The following is an 11,290-nucleotide window of genomic DNA, read 5'->3' on the forward strand; positions in this document are numbered from 1 at the left end:
CTACCAGCCATCACAGTCAAAGCTACCAGCCATCACAGTCAAAGCTAACAGGTGGCAGACCAAGATGGTATTTGCAGTGACTAAAATTGAAAAGGGATTAATATATGTTATGCAAGGTTTCTTGTAAATCAGCCAGAAAAAGGAAATCCAAAAGAAAAATGGGCTATGGGAGGAGTTCCCTGGCGGTCCAGTCGTTACGACTAGGCTCTTTCACTGACGGGGCCCCAGGTTCAATCAGTCCCTGGTCAGGGAACTAAGATCCTGCAAGCCAAGCAGTGCAGCCAAAAAAGAAAAAAAGAAAAATGGTTTGTGGGTGATCCACAGAAGGGTGAGCCTGAATGACTAACGAGAAGGAAGAAACTGAAGGAGCCAGAGATGTGCAAATGGAAATAGAGAGCTGCCACCTTGCGCCCCTGGAATTGACAAACTTCAAGTGTCGGCAGTGATGTGGGGACAGTCGCCTCAGTATTGCTGGTCGTGGTGGAAACTACTTCAGGCGCTCTGGGAAGCAAGCTGCCAGCGCTTTGAAGTTAGCTGTGCACACGTCTAAGACCCAGCGTTCCCCAGAGACATTTCTACCTGGGCCCATGAGGGAACTCCAGGAGGATGCTCTCAGCAGTGTTATTTAAGTAAAAGGTGGCAGGTGTGTGCTGTGAGCACTGTGCAGACGTTAGAAACAACGCGAGGTAAGTACAGCAGGGTGGATGGATCTTAAAGACAGTGCTGAACACTGAAGAAAGATACGAGATTGGTCGCATAATGCCATTTATGGAAATGGGAGGCCCACAACACTGTATGTCTTAACGAGGGTGTGCATGTTTCGACTATTATACATTGAAGTGGATGTGATGGGGGACACAGATGGGCTATGAAAGGAGGACAGCAGATAAAACTGGTCTCCTTGCGAGGCAAGGCTATACAATGGAGGAAAGACTGTCTCTTCAATAAATGGTGCTGGGAAAACTGGACAGCTACATGTAAAAAAAAAATGAAATTAGAACATTCTTTAACACCATGCACAAAAATAAAATCAAGATGGGTTAAAGACCTAAATGTAAGACTGGATACTATAAAAACTCTTAGAGGAAAACATAGGCAGAACACTCTTTGACATAAATTGCAGTGATATCTTTTTCGATCCGTCTCCTAGAGTAATGGAAATTAAAACAAAAATAAACAAATGGTACCTAATTAAACTCAAAAACTTTTGCACAGCAAAGGAAACCACAAACAAAACTAAAAGACAACCCACAGAATGGGAGAAAATATTTGCAAACGATGAGACTGACGAGGGATTAATCCCCCAAATTTACAAACAGCTCATGTGGCTCATTATCAAAAAAAAAAACAACCCAATCAAAAAATGATTACCAGGGGGAAGGGTGGAGGGGAGGAATAGTTAGGGAGTTTGGGGTTGACATGTACACACTGCTGTATTTAAAATGGATAACCAACAGGGACCTACTGTAGAGCACAGGGAACTCTGCTCAATATTCTGTAACAACCTAAATGGGGAAAGAATTTGAAAAAGAATAGATACATGTATATGTATAACTGAATCACTTTGCTATGCACCTGAAACTAACACAACATTTTAATCAACAATACTCCAATATAAAATAAAATGTTAAAAAAAAATAATAACGGGCAGAATACCTAAAAAGACATTTTTCCAAAGAAGACATACAGATGGCCAAGAGGCACATGAAAAGATGCTCAACATCGCTAATTATTAGACAAATGCAAATCAAAACTACAATGAGGTATCACCTCACACCAGTCAGAACGGCCATCATCAAAAAGTCTACAAATAATAAATGCTGGAGAGGGTGTGGAGAAAAGGGAACCCTCCTACACTGTTGGTGGGAATGTAAGTTGGTGCAGCCACTATGGAGAACAGTATGGAGGTCCTTAAAAAACTAAAAATAGAACTACCGTATGATCCAGCAATCCCACTCCTGGGCATATATCTGGACAAAAACATGGTTTGAAAGGATACATGCACCTCAATGTTCATTGCCCCACTCTTTACAATAGCCAAGACATGGAAGCAACCTAAATGTCCATCGACAGATGAATGGATGAAGAAGATGTGGTACATATACACAATGGAATATTACCCAGCCGTTAAAAAGAATGAAATAATGCCGTTTACACCAACATGGATGGACCTGGAGATTATCATACTAAGGGAAGTAAGTCAGACAAAGACAAATATACGATATTGCTTATATGTGGGATCTTTAAAAAAGTGATACAAATGAACTTGTTTACAAAACAGAAACAGACTCACAGACCTAGAGAACGAACTTACAGTTGGCAGGGGAGAAGCGGAGGGAGGGATAGATTGGGAGTTTGGGATTGACACACACCACTATATTTAAAACAGAAAACCAACGAGGACCTACAGTACAGCACAAGGAACTCTGCTCAATATTCTGTAACAACCTAAATGGGACAAGAATTTGAAAAAGAATAGATACAGGCATAGGTATAACTGAATCACTTTGCTGTACACCCAAAACTAACACCACACTGCTAGTCAGCTGCGTTCCAATCGAAAATAAAAATTAAAAAAAGAAAAACTGGTCTTCTGGTTTTAGGCTGACCAACCACACCCACTTGCCCAGGTCTGCCCTGGTTCTCACATCCCAGTGAAGCCTCAGTTCCGGCCCGCACGGATCGTTCTTGCCCCATCCCTACCCAGTCTCTTCAACATGACAGCTGTGAAAAACGCAATTCATATCAGGACCTTTGTTTGGCAAAACCCATCCAGTTGGCTATTTCACTCCAAGGAAGAACCAAAGTGTTTAAAATGGCCTGTGAGGCCCTACGCAATATGCCTCCACCGACTCCACACCTCTCTAACCACATCTATTTCTCTCCCCACTCACTCTGCTCCAGCCCCACTGGCCTCAGGACCTTCCCTGACTTCCTGTCCCATGGATGCCCACCAGGCCACCTACTTAAAGCTGACACTTCTACCCCTCCTCAGCACTCTCCGTGCCCCTTACCCTGCTCTAATTTCTCCCCAAGGTACTACCTCCTAGCGTATTCTTTATTCATTATATTCTTTGTGAGGCCTTTACCGGAATGTAATCCACAGGGGCACGAGGGTCTCGTGTGTTTCTTTCAGTGTTGGATCCCCAGTGTCCGGCACAGGGTCTGATACACAAAAAAGGCTCAATAAACATTTGTGGGATGAAGGACAAGAAGATCCCTGCAGGAAGGGGTAACAATGGGCTAAGAACTGAGGAGTGTGTATGCTTAACTCTACCCTCTGTCCCTGGGGCGTGGGGGAGGGAAACCAGGCTCAAAGGACTTCCTTTACTGGATGGACAGAATCATCCTCATAGGCTGCACTTTATCACCTCACGTAATCCTGAAGACAACATCTTGAGGAGATGCACTTATTATTCTCACTTTATAGGGTGGGGAAACACACATGGAGAGGTGATATCACTTGCCCACAGCTACACAGCTAGTCGCTGGTGGGGCTGGGACTTGGCGTCGGGCAGCCTGGCTCCAGTCTACTCCAGAGCTGGCTGTCCGGTATGGCAGCTGCCGGCCACAGGAAATGTGGCCAGTCCTAAGTGAGATGGGCTGCAAAGTACACACCAGATTTCAAAGACTTTGTATCCCCCGCAAAATAAAGAAAATATCTCAATCTGTGTTGGTTACATAAGACATAATATATTTGGGCTATATTGGGTTAAATAAAATAGTAGATTAATGTCACATGTTTCTTTTTACCTCTTTGATGTGGACACTAGAAACTCGCAAATTACTTGCGTGCTCACGTTTTATTTCCATTGGACAGCGCTGCTCTAAGTCCTTGCTTCTCAAAGCATGGTCCCCGGACCAGCAGCATCAGTAGGACCGGGGCCCGATAGAAGCTCTGAATCTCAGGACTGGTCTCAGACCTCCTGAAGCGGACTCTTCATCTCACACCATCTCCAGGTCAGTCCGAATTCACACTGAAAGTTAAGCAGTGCTGCTCTAGACCAGGAATCAGCAGAATTGTTCCCCAAAGGGCCGGATAGGAAATATTTTAGCTTCGCAGCCCATATGACTTCTGTCCAAAACTGACTTCACTCTGCTTTGGTAGTGTGAAATGTGTCATAGACAACACGTAAATGCATAGGTGTGGCTTTGTTCCGATAAAACAGTTTTTCTTTACAGAAGGTGGGTGGCAGGCCAATCCCATGGGCAGTGTCTTCCAACCCCTCCTCTAGACCACTACACTGTGCTGGGCCTCATATTAGGGAGGGTCATCCGGCCTCCAGATACCATCCTCCACCTTTCATTTCCTTCTGCTCGAGAGTTACCATTATTTCTGCTTCCTAGCAGCTGTTACTTAGATGCCGCATAGCATCCTTCCCAGACCTCCTTCCTCTGAGCACTACCTGGTAACTCAGACCAGAAACCTGCACGTCATTCTAGACTTCTTTCTTATCACCCTCTCTCTCCATATAATAATCACCAATCAAGTATCAGACTATCATTTTTCTTGGATATAAGTTTTCAGGCGCAGCCTCGGTCATCCTATCTCGATAGCTCGATCGGGGCCCCATTGGCAGGCCTGGGGCATCCCTCCAGCGCAGGAACTGAAGTCCACCTGCTGTCCAGCTGCAGAAAGAGATGTCGCCACCTGGTGGCTGCTCTAACCCTCATTTCTCTCCTCGCTCTCGCTCTCTGTTGCTCTCTCAGGACCTGAACTGCCCGTCTGAAGAAGCAACGTATCCTTTGCAACGGAATCACAAGCTAAAAGTAGTCATTTTATCAGTGTAAGTCCAGAAAGGTCACGTGAATTGTACAAAGCGAGAGAGATCTAAGTCCACTGTTAGTGGGAAACCAGAGGTGCTCCCTGGATAACACACCTGTGTCTCCCCGGGCCCCTCCTCTGGGAGTTTCCACTGCTCGCTCACCAGAGCAGAGGGTGGCCTGAGGCCTGGAGAGCTGAGGTCTAGCAGGACAGACTCACCCCTCACTCTCACACATGGGTCCTAAGCTGGGGTGGTGAGGCGTGAGTGGCCGGTAGTGAGAAATCCACTTCAAACCAACACATTGGAATCGCAGGTAGATTAGTTTCCTGTGGCGGCCATAGCAAATTACCACACATTTGGGTAGCTTAAAACAACAGACATTTTTCTGTTGGCCTCAGTGTTCTGGAAGCCAGAAATCCAAAGGAGTCGGCAGGGCCAGGCTCCCCACTAAGGCTGTAGAGAAGAGCCTCAGTGAGAAGGAGCCCTGCCTGACCATCTGGGTCCCTGGATCCATCCGGGCTTCAATTCACTCTACCCTTGGACTCCCCCCATTTCATGAGCCATGATGCTTCCTTTTGTGCCTAAGACAGCTCCAGTGGATGAGCTTGCAATTTCACTTGCAATTAAAAGAGCACTGATGACTATAGAGTTTCCCCCTTGCAATGCAATTCTTTTTAATTAAAAAAAAATTTGTTTTGTTTTCGTTTTTGGCCACGCCACTTGGTATGCGGGATCTTAGTTACCCGACCAGGGATCGAACCCATGCCCCCCGCAGTGGAAGTGTGGAGTCCTAACCACTGGACCACCAGGGAAGTCCCTGCAATGCAATTCTGATTCTACCTCCCCAGAATTAGGCCACGCTTCACAGGTTGAGAGCACAGTCCCCCTCACAAGACTACCCTCACTTCAAACACCAGCTGCAAGTTCTGAAGCCCCCAGGCCCTTGTATTTCTGACCAACTGGCTACAAATTCTGGGCTTCTCACAATACCCTCAGGTTCAATAATTCTCTGGAATGACTCAAAGAACTAAGGAAAGCACAATACTTACAATTACAGTTTTATTATAAAGGATACAAATCAGGACCAGCCAAATGAAGAAACATATAAGGCAATGTCTGGGAAGGTCCTAAACAAGCAGCTTTCCTGTCCTCAGGACACACCACCCTCCAGGCAACTAGATGCACATCACTAACCAGGAAGTGCCACCAAGTCTTGGTGTCCAGAGGTTTTATCGGGGTTTCGTTATATATCAGCATGATTGGTTGAATCCTTGGCTACATAATTGGATTCAATCTCTAGCCCCTTTCTCCAGAGGTTGGGAAGTCAGACTGATATCATGTAGCCCCAAGCTCCAATCTTCTAATCACATAACTGGTCTTTCTGGCGTGGCCAGCTGCCATCCTGAAACTGGCCGGGGCAAACCATGAGTCATTTTATTAGCATAAACTCAGGTGTGGCCAAGGGACCGACTATAAACAACAAAGACACTCCTATCACTGGGGAGATTCCAAGGGTTTAGAGGCTTCCTGTCCAGAACCAGGGACAAAGACCAGACAAATTCTTTATTAAACAACCCCTGACACACAGACTCTGAAAAAAAAAAAAAATCTGCAGTTACCGCAATACAGCCAATCCCTGAATAGCATCTGTACTCTCTCTACTCTCTCTGCTCCTCAATTAAACTGACAGAACTTTCCCTGACTTTGTAGGGAACAAGTGAATGTGTTTGTAAAAATATGAAAACTGAGAGAGGTATGAACTTCTGATTTTCCAAAAGGAGAGAAGTCAGGAACTGACAGTGAGAGAGAATGCTGGGTTGGGGAGCCATGCAGGGCAGCAGGGTCAGCTTTGTGTCTGCTCTCAGGACTCCCTGGCCTCAGAGAAATCCAGCCATTCATTCCACAAATATTTATTAAACAAATGTATTGAAATAGCAGTGGAAAGAAAACAAGGAAAATAAAAAAGCAAGCTCTGCTGCTGTGGAGCTTACATTCCAATGGAGAAGAAAACAAATGAATAATGTACCACAGTATGCTCCAAGGTTTAAAGGCTAAATGTAGAAATAAAACATGGAGAAGGTGTATAGGAAATGCCAGAGGGGTGGGGGATGGAAGTGAAAATATTACAGTCAAGAAAGTTCTCCCAGAGAAGATGGCATTGGAGCAAAGTCTAAAAGGAGGCAAGGAGACCCAGGGAAAGACAGTTCTAGCACAAGGAAACCTGTGCAAAGGCCCTGGGGCAGGAGCAGGCCTGGGGCATTTGAGGAACAGCAGTGGGACTGGAGCAGAGAGATCAAAGGGGAGATAAGGTCTGAGAGGCATGGGGTTGGTGGGCAGAGGGTCTGTTTTTATGCCAGTACCATACTGTTTTGATTCTTATAGGTTTTAAATTAGGGAACATGATGACTCCAGCTTTGTTATTCTTTCTCAAGATTGCTTTGGCTATTGGGGGTTTGTTGTGGTTCAACACAAATTTTAGGATTGTCCTGTCTCTGTGAAAAATTCCATTGGAATTTTGATAGGGATTGCATTGAATCTGTAGATTGCTTTGGGTAGTATGGAAATTTTAACAATATTAATTCTTCAATTCATGACCATGGAATATCTTTCCATTTATTTGTGTCATTTTCAGTTTCTTTCGTCAATGTCTCCCTAGTATTTTCTGTTTCATTCTACTAGATTTCTTTTTTTTTAATGATAGTTATGACACACTAAATTGATTTTATGACCAATTAACATATGGTAACCTAAGAAGGAGCCTTCCCTGCTACCATGTAATGATGATGATAATGATATCATCTCATGTTTCTCAAGTGCTCACCAGAGGGCGGAAGAGTGGTAAAGACCCCAGGCTCCAGACTTAAACCACCAGGTTTATTCTGACTCAGCCATTTCTGAGCTATTTGACTTTGAATAGGTTACTTGTGTCAGCAATGACCCAATACAGCTACCACTAACAGACACCCCCCAAATCTTGGCTTAAACAAAATCGAAGTGTTTTTCTCTCACATTTAAAAGCAGTTTAGAGGTGAGCAGCCTAGGTTGCTTCCTTCAGGTTCTCTCCTCCACCATTCCTAGAGTGTGGCCCTCATCTCTATGATCCAAAATGGTTGCTAGAGCTCCAGCCTTCACATCCAGATCCCAAGCTGCAGAATGGAGAAAATGAAGAGGGACACTCTCCTTTGCTTTTAAGGAGACTTCCAAAGGAAATGCCTTGCAAACTGCTGCTTTCATCTCATTGGCCAGAACTTAGTTGTGTGGCTGTGCTTATCTGCAAAGGAAGGTGGGAAATGTAGTATTTTCACCAGGTAGCGTTCTACCACTTAAAAAGGATGGTTTCTGTTAATTTGAGAAAGGGAGTATAGATGTTTAAGTCTCTGCCAAATAAGCTCTGTGTGCCTCAGCTCCTGGGCTGTTGTAAGAACTTTGGCTTTCACCCTCGAGGTGACGGGAAGCCAGTGCAAGATGCTGAACAGAGGAGTGACAGGATCTGAATGATATTTTAAAAGCGTTACTTGGCCTGTGGGCTCAAAAATTGACTGTTGGGGCCAAGGCAGCAGCAAAGTGATCAGCTGGGCTATTTCAATCGTCTAAATGGGAGGTGACAAGTAGAGGAGGTGAAGAGTGATCAGTTTCTGGAGATCCAGAGAAGGCAAACAGGACTTGGAGTGAATTTGGGGGTTAGAAGGAAAAGAGACATGGGCAGATTTGGGGAGACGATCAGGAGCATAGTTTGGGACACAACCCAGTTGAGGTGTCACTTGGATACCCAGTGGTGAGTTGTACACAGGAGTCTGATGAGTTTTGGAGAGGGCCAGGCTACTGATATACATTCTAGAATGGGCAGCATATAGAAGTAGTTAAGGTGAGGAGCCTGGATGGGATCCCCCAAATCTGAGCCCTGGAGCCCTCCAAGGACATTAAGCATTAAGAGGTTGGAGAGAGACAGGCAGGCAAGCCATTACCATTAAAAAAAAGGGTGTGGGGGGGTTTTCCTGGTGGCGCAGTGGTTGAGAGTCCGCCTGCCGATGCAGGGGACGCGGGTTCATGCCCCGGTCCAGGAGGATCCCACATGCCGCGGAGCGGCTGGGTCCGTGAACCATGGCCGCTGAGCCTGCACGTCCGGAGCCTGTGCTCCACAACGGGAGAGGGCCGCAACAGTGAGAGGCCCGCGTACCGCAAACAAACAAACAAACAAAAGGGTGGTGGGTGGTGGGGGGGTAGTGTTTACCTTCAGCGCAGGGGGGCAGTTTGGGGAAGGAGCCTGTGGGTTGTGGGGATATTTCTGGGATGCCAGTAATTTTCCAGTTCTTGAGTTGGATGGTAATTATATGGGTGTTTGCTTTGTATTAGTTATTATGTTCATATTTATATTTTATGTACTTTTGTGTATAAAATATAAATTCTTAACTAGGTTATATTCCATAATTTGAAAAGTTTTCAGATGATAGATAGATAAATAGATATATAGGTAGGCAGATAGATATTGGACTAATAAGGAAAAACTAGGAGAATGAGACTGAATGGCCATAAATTATTTATATTGAGCCATAGGGAGCTGCATTTTCTTTTTTATCTTTCTTTTTTTTGTTTCTTTTCTTCCAACAGCTCAGGAGCTCGAGGGATCCTTTAAAGGAAAATAATTCCAATTCCCAAGGTAGAAACTGCAAGGGGTGAGGGAACATGTTCAAAGACTGGTGCTGCACTGGCTTAAGCATCTCTGCTATGGTCTCTTAGCAACCAAGAAGGGCAGTAGCAGGAGACGGGCCTCTGACTGCACTGATTTTCCTTGTGTTGCTCCTCCACCAAGATTCAGAGAAAAAAGAACAAGTAGCCTTTGTTATCTAATTCAACCCCTCGTTTCCTGAGGAGAAAACCTGAGGCTGGGGTCCAGGAGCTCTCCGCCGTACACGTCCATCAGCCTGGAGGAAGTGTGCTGGCTGCTGCTGGCACATCGCCAGCTCCAGAGAATAAGAATAAAAAGGAAAATAAGATCTTAGTTTTATTATGAAAATAGTTTCACCTCGTGGACCCCCTGAAAGGGTCTTGGGAACCCCCAGGGGTCCCCAGCCCACACTCTGAGAAACACAGCTAGCCTAGAGCACTAGTGGCCAATTGGGGGATGGGTGTCACCCGGAGGAAAGGCAGGGCAGTGAGTGACCTGGGAAGGCGGTGTTGGGGAGACACAACACTCTTCCCACATCTTTAGGGTGCCTCGATTTACTGGGCAGATCCCTTTGGTGGGAGGGCAGCGGGGGCTCAGAGTAACACGCGGAATGTAACTGTGCGGCAGAGAGGATGGAGACAAAACCCCCAGGGTCACGGTGTTACCAATGCCAGCTGCGGCCAGGAGGCTGTCTTAGTCATCTCGGGCTTCTGTAACAAAATACCACAGACTGGGGTCTTAAACAACAGGTATTTACCTCTCAGAGTTCTGGAGGCTGGAAGTCCAAGCTCAAGGTGCTGGCAGATTCAGTTCCTGGTGAGAACCCCCTTCCTGGCTTGCAGACGGCAGCCTTCTTGCTGTCCTTAACTCGGTGGCAGGAGAAAAAGAGAGGGCTTTGGTCTTCCTTTTCTCATCAAGCCATGAACCCCACCCTGAGGGCTCCGCCCTTGTGACCTCATTGAACCCTTATCACCTCCCAAAGCCCGTCTCCAAATACCATCACACTGGGGGTTAGGCTTCAACATATGAATTTAGGGGGATGTAGTTCAGTCTGCAGCAGTGTTCCTGCCATCGTGGTGACAAGTTAGCCCTTGGGGTTTGGGCCTTTTTTCTGAACCATGACTTCCCACCCTCCCCAGATATTTCAAACAAGCAACTGCCCTTGCGGGCTCTTGGGGACCTTCTCCCCAGGGGTAGGGGCTGGCGACAGCAGGATTCTCACCTCCTCTCCCTCCCCTGGGGTGCTGAACTGGGTCTGGACATGCAGGAGCCTTATAAATGCCAGTGGCTGGAATGGAACGGAGTCAGGCTGTGTCCTCAGCCAACCCTGAGCAACCTGGGCAGGCCACTCTGAGCTCTCCGGGAGCCAGCAGGGCTTTGCTGGGCTGTGGCCAGAGGAGGGGCCCTGTCAGATGCCAGCCCATCGTGGGGCAGAAGAGCTCCCATTTCTGTCTGGCCCTTCCCCTCCCTGTTTTAGCTGCATTTTTGAGACAAGGTGTTCTGAGCTGGCAGAAGCCAGGTGTCTGGGAATGAGATTTGGACCAATTTTTTTTTTAACTTTTTTTTCCTCTAAATGACTGTGTGAGGTGAAAGTCTCCATCTTCTCTCAGTAGGAGACTTTCGGGTGGAGGGGGCATGTGGGAAGTGAGGGGGGCAGCAAAATTATAATGTGGGAGAAGCTGGTCTTCAGAACCTGTCACCCCATATTCTGTGGCTTTGCCAAATTCCCAGGGTCCAGTCTATGCCCAGCCCTACCCCACCTGTTCCCAGGTGTCCCGGGCTCCTCCCTGAACAAGGATTAAGCTGGTTTCCCAGGTCTGTGTCTTTCTCTTGCCACTTCCACCTGGACAAAGAATGA

Source organism: Monodon monoceros, unplaced genomic scaffold (assembly GCF_005190385.1).
Source record: "Monodon monoceros isolate NGI ecotype Baffin Bay Population unplaced genomic scaffold, NGI_Narwhal_1 Super_Scaffold_5, whole genome shotgun sequence".
In the NCBI taxonomy this organism is placed as follows: Eukaryota; Metazoa; Chordata; class Mammalia; order Artiodactyla; family Monodontidae; genus Monodon; species Monodon monoceros.